Source organism: Canis aureus, chromosome 7 (genome assembly GCF_053574225.1).
Source record: "Canis aureus isolate CA01 chromosome 7, VMU_Caureus_v.1.0, whole genome shotgun sequence".
Classification (NCBI taxonomy): Eukaryota; Metazoa; Chordata; class Mammalia; order Carnivora; family Canidae; genus Canis; species Canis aureus.
In genome coordinates this window covers 20,646,035-20,662,818 of record NC_135617.1, presented here as the reverse complement: position 1 = coordinate 20,662,818, position 16,784 = coordinate 20,646,035, and positions in this window count along the sequence as shown.

The following is a 16,784-nucleotide window of genomic DNA, read 5'->3' as shown; positions in this document are numbered from 1 at the left end:
TTTCATAATCATTACAAGTTGACTGAGAATTCTGCTTCCTGTCCTCCTCGCTCAGGGATGCAGGCTGACGGCACCAGCAGAAAATGGCTGGAGGAGGGAATGTGGAACATGTTGGACTGGTGGTTCTCATATGCCTTCATTCAGAAGTGATACAGATGTTATGCTCCCATTCTATTGGAAAAGCAAGTCGTGTGATCACACCTATGTGTGGAAGTGAGAGTAGATAAAAGTCACATGTCTTCATGATTCTGCTTATTCTAATGGCTCGACTTCCTTTTGTTGCCCAAATTTACCCTTTTCTATATGATAAAATACTTTCCATTCTTCATGGTTGAGCCCCTTATATGCCAACCACCATTGTGATAATGTGCTTCATTAATATTTCCCTCATTATAATAATAGGATTGATCATAGTAACATAACAGCACCAAAAGCATTACTTTCTGAGCACCGTGTGTCAAACCCTTCACTAGATACTTTATAAATATTATAATCAATGCAGACAAAAACCCTATGACCTATGAGGTATATATCCTTTTGGCAGAGAAGCAAGCTTGGGATCATGAAGGCTAAAGGATTTACAAAAGAATGCATTGCTATTTAAAGTGTTTATGCATGCTAATATATTCCAGAAAAGAAATTATATTTGTTAATTGGGCATCTTAGAAAATTAATGCTTTGGTATTAAGGTAGAGACATTCTACAGTCTCTACCTTGCAGAACAGAACCCAATCGGAGTTCTTTAAATTCACAGCCTTTTTCATAGTCTTTCCACATAAGGAGCTCTCAGTAAATAATCAGTGAATTATTTAGTATCATTAGTGTATTCTTTCATGACTTCATAGTCCTTTGCTTCTCTTAGAGAGGAGTAACAGTTCTTTAAATAAATAGTTTGGTTCATCTATATAGGATGAAAAAATAACTGTAGGAAGCCCGGATTTATATTTATTGAAGAAATCTTGTTAGATTTCACTTGTCATTTAACTATGACTGAATCTATTGGCAGAGCAAGTAATGCCACTGCCTCTGGATTCCAGCTGGCCAATCCTAAAAGTGCAAAGAAGCAATGGTATTTCAAAAAGAATTCTGAAATCTCCATGGGGTGCCATTTTAGAGTTGAATGCACAATACAACTCTGCCTCTATGAGGCAAGTTGGCTGCAATTTTTAAAATATATCTAGTTTCACTGTGTTTTAGCAGTCCATTTACATGTTATGAACTCTGACTACATTAATTATAGCTGCCACTTTCTATAAATAAATATCAGTAGCAAATAAAACTAGTATTCAATATTGTTTCGTACTTCTCCAGGCATAGCCTGTCAGTAAATTGGTTAGAGTCTTTGATAGTCATTTTACACTGAGCTTGGTTAGTGCCAGTATAATTGGTGTGAAAGTAATGAAATTACATCATAATTTCAGAAGCAATATAGCTACCATATGCTTGCATTACAATATAACTGTTGGTTTGTTTGCAGATTACATATGCCTCAGGCATCCTTTAGAGTCATTTCAATTTATTTAGAGAAACTTCTACATGCATCAATTGAAATGATGTTCAATGAAAAAATTAAAGAAAAATAATCGCTTAATTAAAAAATATATAGCATCTATGTTTATTCCCACAACTAATGATCAGGAAAAACAAAGTTTCTTAAGTTTGTACAAAGAAATTATGGATAGGCAAACAGAAAATCCTTAGAGTTGAATCTAAGGGAATTAACCCAAATAGAAAATATTTGTATACTTTTTAATAGTGGCGATTCATATGCTAATAGAAGTCAATTTTTAAAATTATATCGATTGAAAATATCACGAAATGTTTGGATTTTTTTCTTCATGACATCAAGGCTTCATGGGGAAGAGTGTCAAATTGGGATTGGCTGTGAAGACTAAAATACAATTTAAATAAGTAGAATTGAGAGTTGACACTTCAGAGACAAAAATAAACAGTCTTGTGGATTAGAATTTGGACATGTGGGTGGGTGCTCCTTGTTCCTGAATCTTTATAGTTACAAAAACTTTGAAAGGATCATAGCAAATATTGCAGCATAAAAACAGAGTAAGATTTTTCTGGCCAATTACTTGATTTTTAATTTTTTAAGATAGAAATTTTCAAAGATTCAGAATATGTAGCCATATACTTAAAATGCATTAAGCAGAGTGTATTAAATATTCAATAATTCAGAAGATAGTCATTGCCTTGCTACCTCACAGTTAGCTCTGTAGGAGTCATTTATCATGGGCCCAGAGTTAAACATAAGCTGTCTACCAGTGTGATTTCAGAGGTATACCTCCTAGGCTAAACTTAGCTCTTCAAAAATGTTTGAAATGATTTTACCAGAGGACAAAAATCTTTAAATGCACTAATAGAGATAAGGCTTAAAATGTAAATATTCATGATTGAGGGAATATATTAGATAAGATTTGTAATAAGGCATACATGATGGCTCTTGGTTTTTTCCCCCCAAGAGTCAGTTTTTATAGTTTGAAGGGAGTACTAGTGGATTCAAAATGAAGCCAGGAGCACCTTGGACTCTCTTCAACTCTGCTGTGATACATTTCTGACTAGCCTGATGTAGGGGCTGGAGAATGTCAAAATGAAGCACTGTGTTAAAGAACATCAGAGGAGCAGAAAGGAAGATGGGCACTAAAATCCAAAGATAAATAGGCACATAAAAATGTATCTACTTGAATTACTTACTTTAATTATCATCTCTGGATCACTCCCAAATTTAGATATCACTCCTTATCTCTTATGTACTTGTTCCATTGGATATACTTACCATCATCTCAGACTCAGTGGATTGTAAGGAGCATTTTGGTCCTAAAATTATGATGAACATACAATATATTTTTTTCAGCTCCTTAGAAGCTATCTTTATCCCAGGAGAAAAACATCTACCCTCTTATTTCAATTCAGAATTCATACAATTTATTGCCCCTATATGTATTATTTCAAGGTTTCACTTTTGTTTCTTTGAAATTTTATATTCCATTCTTCTTCTCCACAGTCATGTCCGTCATGTTATCCTGACCTTTGTTGTCATGTGTTCAAATAAGTTGATGGGCTCCCACTGGCTCTTATCTTTGATATCTGAAGTCACGTATCTTTAAAATTTTCACTTAGGCAACTTTCCTAAAACATTCTTTTTTGGGATAGATCTATTTGAGAATGTGCAATGGCTTCACGTTGTGTATTTTTTAATAAGTATTATTTGTCATTACACCCTAATATACAGGTCATACTCTTACTCTGTGTAATGTACCATAAATGCAATTTCTTCACTTCACATATATAAAACTGAATCTATTCCTTTGGCTATAAAAAATTACTTCTCACCCATTTATCTATCAAATTTTTCCAATCCTTAAAGATTCAGGTTGCGTCTTTTTGCTCCCATTATCTTCTATGCCACTAAGATTTTCCCTTTGAAGTCCTGCCCCATTCATTGTCGGTGCTCACCCACTGTAAGTTAGGTAACAGCTGGCCCAAAGTTTCTTTGAGGACAAGGATGATATCCATATTATTTTTGTGTAACTTACCACTCATAGCCACTGATGACTAGTATCAGGTGCTAATACTTATCATCTTACATATTAATTTCCACGGAGTTTAGGGCTAACTTACTTGACTAGTTGTTATTATAAATTATCAAGTTGATTAATTACTTTTTGGCTTCCATGCAGGTGTTAAATCCCAGTAGGCAGTTATGTCTAGTCATTTCGTTAGGATTTATACTCTCCTTTCTACCCTCTTCTCTCCAAAATGGTTAATTGAGCGAGGTGACCACTAAACTTCTGTTTCATTCCTGAGATTTTATGATTCTGGAACTAGATGACTCATATGGGAAAGCAATATTAAAGTCAAATCAGCTTGTATAAAGTTAAGATGATCCATATAGGAACAATAATGACACAGGTCGCTGGAAAATTTGAAAAGCAAACAATGATAATAACGTATAAATTTTATATTCTATATCCATAAAGATAAAACTATGTATCAGCAAAATTACTAACAATTATTATAATAAGCTAGATTTCTGATGCAATGTGAGCATTGGCTTAGTTATCAAAAACTGAAAGAAAAAGTTTAATAATAGAATTTAAATGTGATTCAGGGGCACCTGGGTGGCTCAGTTGGTTGTGTCTGCCTTTGGCTCACATCAGGATCTCAGAGTCCTGGGATCAAGCCTCGTAATGGACTTCCTGCTCTGTGGGGAGTCTGCTCGAGATTCTCTCTTTCCTTTTCCCTCTGCCTTTCCCCCCACTCATGCTCTCTCCCTTGCTTTCTCTTTCAAATAAAATCTTCAAAAAATGATTCAAAAATTATAGGTAAAGTATAATTACTATTATAACACACTTGTGTTCTTTTAAAATTGCATGTGCCCTAATCAATACTATGGCTTCTCAGTTAAGGAGGTCAGGGATTTTAGGAAACCAATCCATACTTGGCTGGTCTCATCCTGTAACTGCACTATTAAATTGGCTAGTAGAAATCCCTGGACAATAGAATACCAGGGAATAAAATATCAGTACGTTCTTTTTCTTCTTAATTGACAAAATTAGAATGCCTGTGTCCTCCCTTTTGGACTGTAATACTGTGGCACACCTCACCTTTCTTTCTCTCTGACTCCACCCTCCCTGCTCACTTACCCTTCTCATTTCCTACAAAGGAAAAGTTTTATATAAAGTTATCCATATAAATTCTAAATATGTGGGGGAAAGTTAAAGTCTTTGAAGGAAGTGGCTTTTATCCTATGTAAAATTGACTCAAACCCATTTTGGTTCAACAGGACATAAAAGCAAACCACACCCTTGTGTATGTCCATCCTATACATGACTTCTAACAGTGTTGTTGGGATAATTAACATGGGAAATACTTGGGATAGGTTTTAGAGATGGACGACCTCCATAGGAATTACTGTTTGGTAATAAACATACTTAACCCCCTCCTCCCATGACTGAATAAAAAAGTCTACAAAGTACACTAACAGAAGACAATGTTACAGATAAAGTATTATTGATTCTTAATGCTTTCTGGCATTTTGATAGTAAGATTCTTTGGCTTACTTCCAAGGAGGAAGTTGTTCAGACCAAATTGTAAACCAGCAAGTTTCTAGGGCAATTTGCTTGAAATAAGCATCTGTTTCTGAGAGGAACAGGTCTATGCAAGTGGATGAGGGATTACCTTCTTTGTGGATGGATTGATCTTCCCCCAGTGATAAGTGTTAGAGAGATTCTCTGTTAACTGGATTGTAGGCTAGGAATGAGATACAGGTTCTAACTGATACATTCATGCATGTAATTACTTACATAGCTAATGAAAAGGCTATTAGTGGAGGATATCATTATATTTTATTGCAAATAAATTCTTAGAAAGGACACAAAGAACAACTGGATTTTTTAAAAAAAATCAAACTTGAAACTAAAGAATTTAAAATACTAACAAAAATATAAAACAAAAATGTTAATAAACATAAAATTTCTAGCTTTTTCTGGTACCATCTCTCTTTTCTTACTTTTACTTTTCAGAGAGAAAAAGCGTGTGTGCACAAGGGGAGAGAAGGGTGGACAGAAAGAGCGAGAGAAAATCTTAAGGAGACCACACTGAGTGCAGAGCCCCATGAGAGGCTAAACCTCATGACTCTGAGATCATGACCTGAGCTGAAATCAAGAGTTGGAGGCTTAACCAACTGAGTCACTCAAGTACCCCATTTACTTCTTTCTTTATGGTGGCAGGTCTGCTATGACTCAAGTATGGAGAATCTATTCTCTGAGAGTGACAGAAACACTGAGACTTAGAGATTTTGGTCTGTCCTCAGATTGTTATCATTCAGGTGTCCCAAGATTTGCCACCAGAGCATATATAGAATTCAATCTTAAAATTTCCCTCCAAACTCTTAAAGTCCTTGAAAAGTTAAATATATTGCTTTAAAACAAGTATAAATTAAGTGTTTTGCTAAGGGATTCTTTAAAAATTTTAAATATTATTTATTTATTTATTCATGAGAGACACAGAGAGAGAGAGGCAGAGACATAGGCAGAGGGAGAAGTAGGCTCCCTATGGGGAGCACGATGCGAGACTTGATTCCAGGCCCCGGGATTACACCCTGAGCCAAAGGCAGACGCTCAACCACTGAGCCACCCAGGCATGCCTTGCTATAGAATTTAAAGCAATAATAAAGCATCTGGAATTTGTAGAGAAGAGAACATGCTATTACATGAAAAAGGCTACTAAAATGAAAATGATTTTAAAGCATATGTACCTTCTCTTTTGAGTCGAGAGTTGTCATATGGACCTTGACAACTGGAATTTATTGACCTAGATATTACAAATTGTCAGGTATTATCCTCAAATTCAAAGAGCTGTAGGAGCTTCCAACAGAAGTTTCTATTTGAAGTTCTAAAATGAAGACAACTTATGGGGAGTAGATAGAAGTCAGTTGTCACAAATGCCTAGTGTGTTGTTTATGATCATTAGTAATGTCTGCTGATTTGCAAAGTATGTTAAGAGGCTTTGTGCAGAAACAGCCACATGGTGATGAACTGGAGTAGGTATTATTGCATTCTGATATTAAATTATACTTTATAGTGTATCTGTAGGGTTGCATCAATCCAACAATATAACATTTGCTAAGCAAAAGTACTTTAATGTCTTTTCTAGGCAAGTAAATGGCAGAGCAAGTGTACATTATTCTCAACAGGGAAATTCAAGTATATTTTGCTGCTGCCGACGAAAAGATTAAATAAAGGAAATCCAATTTAAAATATCAGTGTTCCAGCACTAACCTGTAGTGAAAACAGAATTCTGAAATAAGAAATTTGTCACTGTCTTCAGGTATAGGGACTTGCACTGTTTAAGACAGTAAAAATATCATATCCTCTTTCATTTTTTTTTAAAAATAATCAGCAACTGCACTTTCATGCATGGAAGATGGATGTAGAAAAATGTATCTGCTTCTAAGGACAGGAATATGGTCATTTGAGTGCTTCCTAAGTATAAGATACAAGAATTAGCATTTAATAGACATTATCTAATTAAAACCCTCCCAACAGCCTTAAAGAGAGTGTATTTTTCAGAATTTTACAAAGGACAAAAGAAGGATCAAAGAGTTTCACACGTAATCCAGTGTTGCACAGCTAGAATATTGTAGACCCCAAATGCCAGCCTCTGTCCCTGCAACTTCAAGGTCAATTAGTGCCCTTACCTAGATGCTGCACTCACTTGTGCCATAAAGTTGTGTTCACCCAGTCTAGCACTTTTTATGAATATTTCTTAATGTAATAATTTACATAAGTAATTTTTTGTAATGAGTCTCTTCTGTGATTTAAAATAAAGTTGCAGTAGTCGAAATATGGATGGTCTTAATTTAGTAATATCCCTTTAATAATTTACTATTATTATTTCACAAGCATTTCAATGACAATAAGCCAAACATAAGGGCAAGGGTAGAGAAAGAAATATGGTTTGTTTTCATTTTACATTTTAAAGTCATGAGTACCTGGGTGGCTCAGTGGTTGAGGTCTGCCTTTGGTTCAGGTTGTGATCCTGGGGTTCTGGGCTCTAGTCTTGCATCAGGCTTCCTGCCTATGTCTCTGCCTGTCTTTCATGAATAAATAAATAAAATCTTTTTTAAAAAGAAAAGTAAAGTCACTAGTAATGCTGCAGTATTTTCTTATAGAAATATATGTCTGTATACATTAAACTGAGGTTAATAACTAATCTATATTTTAATAACTACTTTATAGTTGAAAAAGACATTTAGAATTGTCTTCAATCTATATTATCTTTAAATTCCTAGAATAATCATTTTAAATTCAGTTCTGCTCTTAAATATCATACACACTAACTTGGGAGTGATTTGGAAATGAACTTGCTCATCTCTAACTATTCATTTTGCAAAATGTTTAGCAGTCCTAGATTTGTAAGGACACATTAAATTAGATGAATAATTTATTTCCTGGCCAACAAATACAACCCAATTCACCAAAAGCAAAAACAAATAAAACAAAAATTTGCCAAAACAATCTCTATAATGAGACTACTAATTTGTTCCTTTAATACCTTAGTGTCTCTTTCTCACTTGGTAGTGAATCAAATATAATCAGTTTATGGTAAATTCTAGTGTCAAAAGACACTAGAAACGGAATTCATATGAATGTTTTCTTGCAATTTCCCTCATAGGCTATATAACATTTCTCTCTGGGTTATTAAGTATTCAACTTACCTAAACGTGGAGGATGCCATAAATGTTTTTCTCACCAATTTTTTACACAAAGCTGGAAATCCAAGCTTAAGTCAGGAGGTTGATTTCTCCGACACAAGAAACAGTATGATTCTCTTCACACCCCTGCCAGACGCAATTATGGCTGCATTTAATTCCTGAATATACAGTTCTTTGAACTCTTATTCACAATCTCAGAAGGAAAAAATAATGTGCTTTGGGTCAAAATACAGTATCTATTTTCTCTTAAGACTTCATTTTTTAGGGTAGCTTTAAGTTCAAAGCAAAATTGAGGAGAAGGCACAGAGATATCCCACATATCCCTCACCCCACAGATACTTAGTTTCCCCATTACCAGCATCCCTCACCACAGTGGTACATTGGTGGCAATTGATGACTTACATTGACACAGCATACTGACTTAAAGACCACAGTTTACACTATGCTTCACTCTTGATTGCCTACATTGAATGTGGTTTAGAGAAATGTATAATGACATATATTCATCATTATGGTATCATATGAGGTATTTTCACTGCCCTAAAAATCCTCTGTGCTCTACCCACTCATCCATTCCCCACCTACAAAACCCTGGCAACTGCTGACCTTTTTATTTCCAGTACGAGGTTAAAAAGGAGTGGTAGGAGACAACATCCTTATCTTGTACCTGATTTTATTTTATTTTTTAAAGATTTTATTTGCTTATTCATGAGAGACACAGAGAGAGAGAGGCAGAGACACAGGCAGAGGGAGAAGCAGGCTCCATGAAGAGAGCCTGATGTGTGACTCCATCCCGGGGCTCCAGGATCATGCCCTGGGCTGAAGGTGGCACTAAATCACTGAACCACCCGGGCTGCGCCCACACCCCCACCCCCGGCCACCTGATTGTAATGGGGAGAGCTGAGTTTGTCACTATTACATATGATGTTAGCTGCAGGTATTTTGGTAAATATTCTTTCCTTTTAAAGATTTATTTATTTATTTTAGAGAGGGAGCACAAGCAGGAGCAGCAGGAAGAGGGAGAGAGAATCTCAAGCCAACTCGACCCTGAGTGTGGCACCCATCGCGGGGCCAATCTCACAACCCTGAGAATCCTGAGATCATGACCTGAATCAAAACCAAGAATTGGACAGTTAACTGACTGCACCACCCAGGTGCCCCTGCAAATATCCTTTATCAAGTTGAAGTAGTTCCCCTCTATCCCTAGTAGACCAAGTGTTCTTATCATGAGTGGCTATTAGATTTTTGTTATATTTTTTCTGCATTTATTGCTATGATCATGTGATTTTCCTTTTATGCCCATTGATATGATGCAGCACATTAATTGATTTTTGAATGTTGAACCAGCCTTGCATGCCTGGGATAAATCCCACGTGGTATACATTCTTTCATACATTATTAGATTTGATCTGCTGATATTTTATTGAGACTTTTTACATCTGTGGTCATGAGAAATACTGATGTGTAGTTTTCTTTTCTTCTAATGACTGTCTGATTTTGGTATTAGGGTAATGTTGGCCTCATAGAAGAAGTTAGGAAGCAGTCCCTTCATTCTCTGAAAGAGATCATAGAGAGTTGATATAACTATATTCTTAAATGTTTGATAGAATTTATCAATGAACCCATATGGGCCTGATCCTCTCTATCTTGGAAGGTTTTATTTTATTTATTTATTTACTTTTTATTGATTTTTTAAGATTTTATTTATTTATTCATTATAGACAGAGAGAGAGAGAGGCAGAGACACAGGCAGAGGAGGGAGAAGCAGGCTTCATGTCAGGAGCTGGACGTGGGACTCAATCCCAGGACTCCAGGATCACACCCTGGGCCAAAGGCAGGCGCCAAACCACTGAGCCACCCAGGGATCTCCCTGGATGTACACATTCTTACACAAACATGCACACACACATGCACATGCAGTTAGACTAGGACTATCACATCACTGACTAATGCTACTTCTTTGGTAGGAAATGGCTAAGATGGTTCCCACTGTATATCTTTGCACATTGTTCTAAATGTGTAGGATAAAATGAAAAACTCTTTCATCCTTATGAACAAAGTGTTCTGTTTACTTTTACCAGGTCACTAGCGTGAAAAAAAAAAAAACGACTTATAATAATAACCTATGGTGTGTGCACAGTTCCTGAGCAGTGAGTCATATTTCTAGTTTTCTAAGTGTGCATTGGACTTTAAGGTCTGCAAAGCTAGAGTTCATGCAGTATTCCCCTTTCTACGCCTAAAACCTAGCATAGGTTATGGCACTGAATAAGGTCTCAAAGTTTGTTGCACTCAATTGAACAAGGTAATAAAAGTAAGCAGTATATTTTATATAACTTTGTATTCCATCATTCTTAGTATGATACATGATATATGCTTTCTTACATGTGTATGCCTATCTGGGTGTGTGTGAATGTATATGTGTGTGCTCCCTGTCAGCAGATGATGTTTGTGGCTTTTTTCTTCTGTAGTAGTAAAGGATTTCTTCCTTTATGACAATATTTCACATTTATTTGATGCCTGACCAGAAATATGAGTGAGGCCTCTGTTCATGATGTAGGCTAAGAAAAACAAACTTGTTTTCGACAGAATCTTGCTCACACAGCAACCAGAACAGTTTACTGACATCGATGCTTATTGTAAATTAAATGAGATTGGATGATGATGATAATGATGATGACAATAAAATAAAATGATCCTCTGAGTTATTTCTTACTCTGGTGTCTGTGAACAAAAATGGAAAGCCTACATGTTACAAATGGAAAAAAAAACTCATGATTTTAAAACACCAGATTGATTAAATGTATTAATATTGAGCTAATATATATTCTAATCCACACTAAACCCTTAAGCACAAATGCCTGGGTTATTAAAGACACATGGTGCTAAACTGTGCACGATTATTGTCTGGTAATCTAACTGCCCAAATAGCTGGAAAGTGGAATGTAACAAATGAGATTAGCCTTCTCATCTGAGTGCTAAATATCTCATTGCTCTCCAGAGCAGCCAAGGAAACCTCAAGGTCTCCTACAGCTGGGCACAAAGAAGAGGTAGAGTCAACCCAAAACATTTACATTTTTAGTGCATCCCTTCTTTCTACTAAGAGCTGTCTAGCTGCTGTCTCATTTTCTCCATTAAAATCCCGGTTCTGGTCACTCTAGTCTGTCGTCAGCAATAAGCAAGTAATTAATCAAACCCCAAGGAATAGTTAAAAGGAGTCCCTGTATAAGCCTGTGTCTGTGGTGTAATTATAGGTCTTCTGTATCCTGCCATTTTTCTTGAGCTCTCCGTACTCACATATGGGCAGGGACCATGACTGTCATCGGGAAGAAACTGGAACAGGTTTCTGAAAGGGTTCCAAGACCTTCTGCCCTCCCAGACCTTTTCTCCATTGCCCTTCTTAAAATTCTGCTTTGAGCCTCCTTCTATCCTTTCTCTCTATCCTTTTTGAATACGGCGTGATAAAACATTTTCTAGATGTCATAGTCTCTGCTGGGCCACAGCATTCTGGAACAAAAATTTTAAGGAAAGAATTGGGGCTGCTGTTGCTATTTTTTGTTTGCATTTAAACCAGTTTTATAATAAGGTATTATCCAAATAGCTTGAATACAAATCTATAAGCCACTAAAAATAGCGGAAAAATGAGAATAAAGCTTGTTTTCAAAAAGACCAAAATAAAGCACAGCATAAAGAAGAGAGGATAAAGTGGTGGCCAAACATTAAAAAAAAAAATTCTATTTTGGCATCGTAATCTGGCTTGACATTTTTTTCAACTAACGCATATGTGTGTGTGGGGGGGGTAACGGCTGGGGAGGCAGCAGGGAACAAACAATAATTCATTCAATTTGAATGCTTAAATGTGGTTATGGTTGAAGAAAGTTACCTAGGGACCTGCAGTCAGAGGCTATAGAAACGAATTGACCTATGTGTCAGGGAGCAACCGGATGGCCCCATCACATCAGCCCCACTCCTACCCTCTCCTCTCACAGGTGTGTGCCTGGGGGGTTGAGGGGGGCAGGTTTAGTCTTCCTTTATTTCTTTATCTAACCAACCTAATTTGGAGCACGGTGCAAATGAAATTATTTTATGCATTTTTTTTGTGTGTACAAAAACCAATGCACACTTCATATAGTACTCTCTAGAGAGCTGATTTTTTTAATTGCACTTTTCACCACTATTTACGTGTTAAAATGACCATCAAACATATTTAGAGGAAAACACATTCTTAAAAATCTGATTAAGAAAACGTCTTAGAGAGCAGTACTTCTTAACACAGTTATATATGTGCACACGTACACTGTATAAATCACATATATTCAATACTTCTTAATGTTATATAAGAGATTAAGGACTAGGCAAAGTCTAACCCTGCAGGTCTCTCCATCCTACTCCACAAACACGTGTTCCAATATCAATGGGAACATCTTGCTCCCTGAAGGTGAATCTAATGTTTAAATTACCCATTTTTCATAAAGCACGGCCCCTACATACCACTCAGCTGCTCCTTTTGGTGCTCAGTGATGAATCAGTGATTAACTCTCTAGCAAGACTTTCAAAAGAACTGTTAAGAGGGCACGGTAGCTCCTCACAGAGCTCAGGCTGGTCACCCTATTTCCCGAGACTCGGTGGACCCTACTGACAAAGCTTCTGCACAAACTCCCCTCCCAGAGTTGTCCACGTGCCCCATGTTCCCACAGAGCCATGTAAGATAATCGCTGGAGATACTAAAGAACACTGGCTGGTGCACAAGAGTGGACAGTAAGCTGGACTGCCTCACTGAGCCCAAACAGCTTCCCATTCCATGTCTCATGGTCTAAGTTTGAGCCATTGTTGAGAAAGCTCCTCTAATGCTGCAAAGCAGGGACAACAGTGAGAGAGCGAGACATTTCCAAAGTGTGGTACTCACTTTTCTTTGTAGCTCCTCAGTTCTTTGGGATTTTTACTCTGTTTATCAGGAAAAATACTCTGTGGATGTGGCATGATGGGATTTGCTCTTATCTTTGGGTGTTTCTTAAAAAGTCTGCTTAACAGTCAGATAAAAAAGACACATGAAGCTCACTATTGTGGGCCCACACATCCAGCTAAAGAGTAAACATCTTCTCTGTGATGGTATTTCTCCAGGACAGCTCTAAAGGCCATGCATAATCCATCATAGATGCTTCACATGTCCGTTGAAGATGGAACAGTAGGAGCACAGGGCTTTAAGTGCTTTCATGGCCTTGAGCAGAATCACTGCTCCTCCCAGGACCAGTTGGAGTATGAATTCTGACTTCACCTATGGGAAAAGGGTCAATACCAAAGTCTAAGGGGCCTACAGATACATGTGGTCAGAGCAAGTGGCAAGCACATTCATGAACTGAACTGTCAGTTTTGCAGAATAGTAGGAACTGAAAGAATCAGAAAGAAGCTGTGCAAAGGAGAATGCACAGCACTGTGTGAAAGCTCAGAGCTCAGCTCCAGAATAGGTCATAATGACAGTTTCCTGACCTCAGATCTGGATCTGGGTGTACTAGTTCCACACTTCTGGAAAGATAGACGTGGACAGAACTACAGTGAAAGAGGGATGAAGGATCCAGTTGGAGGCAAAGGCATGGCAATAGTCATTGCTGGCAGAAGAGTTTGACTTTTCTGAGTCTGATGAATCAGCAGAGAGTTTCCTAGAGAGCCCCATAGAAAAGTTCAAGAACACCAGGGACTAAAGGGACCATGCAGATACTGAAAAAGGAGGGAAGGTGGTGGTGCCTCAGATGAGCTGGAGAGCTCAGGCCTGTATAGAAGTGGAGCCTCTTTTCTGGTCCAGCAGATTTTTGTCCACAATTGGCAGAGTTCCTTTTCCTCAGAGAATAAATTGCGTCTGGATGTGAAAGTTCTTGTTCTGTTTTTTTTTTTTTTTTTGTCTTTGTTTTCAATTGGTTATTTATGCAGTTTTAAAAACAAATATACAAATAAGTACAATTTCTCCAACACTGGAGAAATAAATCACCTCCCCCAGATGAGTGTTGAATAAGGGTCACCATTTTGCTGTCTCATTCCTATTTAGAAGTGATGTTCTCTTTGCTCAGGAGAGTGAGTAGGGTCTGGGTCAGTGAGCACTTGGCAGGAAATTACCAGAACATCAGCCACTCCCTCAGCAATCTCAATCCTGGCTCTGTGTTTTTGTTGTCTGGTGCCCTCTGCTGAGACCCAGCAGTGCATTTGTCAGTTTTGTCTACAACCCTATTTCTTTTTGGGTAACTGCTTAATCAGCACTGTGTGCAAAGAGTGTTGGTGGGAGAAAAAATCAAACCAACTTGGCCTCATCTTATGAAAAACCAAAATCTTCTTGTACCAGATCCTATCACTCACCCTTTCATTACTCAGGAATAGATAAAGGGTGGATATGCTACCTAAATCTGGCCAGTTCAACTTTCTGTCCTGAGATTTTGCATTTCAGTAATGCAAGGATAACAAACAAAGAAATAAATAAATGAAGAAATAAATGTTGAGCTCTAGTGAAACTATTAAGTGATCTCTTCTGTGAAGATCTTTGGTAACCATCTGGTCTTTACCCTTCTCATCAGCCTTCTCTTCCAGCCATATTCCTAAAGAAAGACATATAAATCTCTGTCTCATCCAGGTCCCCAGTTCCCCAGTTTATTTCAGTTGCTTGCAACCAAAAAGTCCTAGCTGCTATACTCCCAGTGTTGATACAGAACAGTAGAGAAAAGGAGGACACTCGATCCAGAATTCTTTTGATCCTTTGGTAGGCGTGCTCTTTTGTGCTTATAACCATCGTCTTCAGCCCCCTCTCAAAGGATTCTGCTGTGCAATTTCCAGCTTGTATTGTCAGAGGGGGTGCTTTCCCTGAGAACTGTCAAACTAGGCTCTACCAAAACATTCCACAAAGTGTAGCCTCTCCAGCCAGGCTTGTATAGATATGAAAGAAATGGAGGAGGATTAAGAAGGTCAACAAGGGGCAGGAGAACATCTCATATCCTGCTCATCTCTGTTTTTCCCTCTGGCCTCTGAGACACTCAGCATTAACTAGTCAGTGCACCTCACAGGGAAGATTCACAACAGTCATTATAACCATGGGCTTTGCAGAGATTGATCGGAGTTCACATTCTAGATTTGCCACTTACTAGCTTCGAACCCCAGGATAAGTTACTTCAAATCTGAAGACATTTTTCTCATCTATAAAGGAAAAAAATAATTTTCGTTCCATCTCATTCAGATATTCTGAGAATTGGATGGCATGACGTTCATAAGTGCATACCATCAGGTCCAGAACACAATAAGGGATACTAAATGAACGTGCAGTAGCATATAAGCTCAAGGATATTGACAGCTTCTATAAAGTAGTCAAGTGCAGAGTTAAAAGCTAAAGGTTCAGAGAAAATTATAGTCCCTTTTACAAGCTCAGTTTAGTAGGATCATTCCCACGTTCATTAATGTGATGGAGAAAGAGGCTAACAAAAATAAAAAGTTTTCCCAGAGCAAGAATAGAACTTACTTGGTAGTTAAGGACTTATTTTTCAGAACCTAGTCATAGTGTATTATTTTATTATGCTGTTTCACTCTTTTATTTTTGAAATAAATCACTTTAATATTAAAATGTTATAGCTGTGATTGATGAATTTGGCTTAAGAGAATATACTAAGTTGTTCTAAAATGTGGCTATATATTATTACTTAGGGGCCTCTTACAAGGCCTCACCCTAGAGCAATCAAATCAAAATCTTTGGGGTGGGATTCAGGCATTAAGGGTTTTGTTATTTTTTTCCTAAGATTTATTTATTTATTTGAGAGGGAGAGAGAGAGAGAGTTGGGAGAGGGGTGGAGAGAAAGAGAATCTTCAAGCAGACTCCCCACTGAATGTGGAACCCACTCAGGGCTCGATCCCACTACGCATGAGATCACAACCTAAGCCAAAACCAAGAGTCAGTTGCTTAACTGACTGAGCCACCCAGGCAACCCCAGGTATTAGGATTTTTTAAAGCTCCCCAGGTGATTCTAGTATAGATACTAAGTTAAGAACCTCTATACTAAGGTAAGAAAAGGGAAAATATTGTCGCTGTTATATAGGAAGTAGGAAATCTCAGATATCAATGAGAAGTGAAAGTAATTTCAAAAACAAAGTCACCTGATTTTGAATAACAAATTTTAGGTGATTCTAAAGCCAGTGGGACAAGCCACAGAAAAGTTAAGTGGAAAGCATTATTGTCATAGGATAGTATGGATGTTTTCTAAACATGTGTGTTAGGTTGTAATGGTAAAAACAAAACTGAAATGTAATTAAACTTGTCTACAAAACACAAGTATGACTTTGATTCAATAATTTATAGTTTTACCTCTATTTAAAAATCAAATCTAACTAAATATTCCTAATGGCAGTCTTTCCCCTTCACTTAAAATCAGGGTTTCTCAACTCTAGCACTATGGACACGGGCCAGTTAATTCTGGTGGGGGCTGTCCTGTGCATTGCAGGATATTTAGCAACATCCCTGACTTCTACCCATTAGATGCCAGCATCACTACCACCCCCAATTCTGACAGCCAAAATGTCTCCAGACGTTACCTTG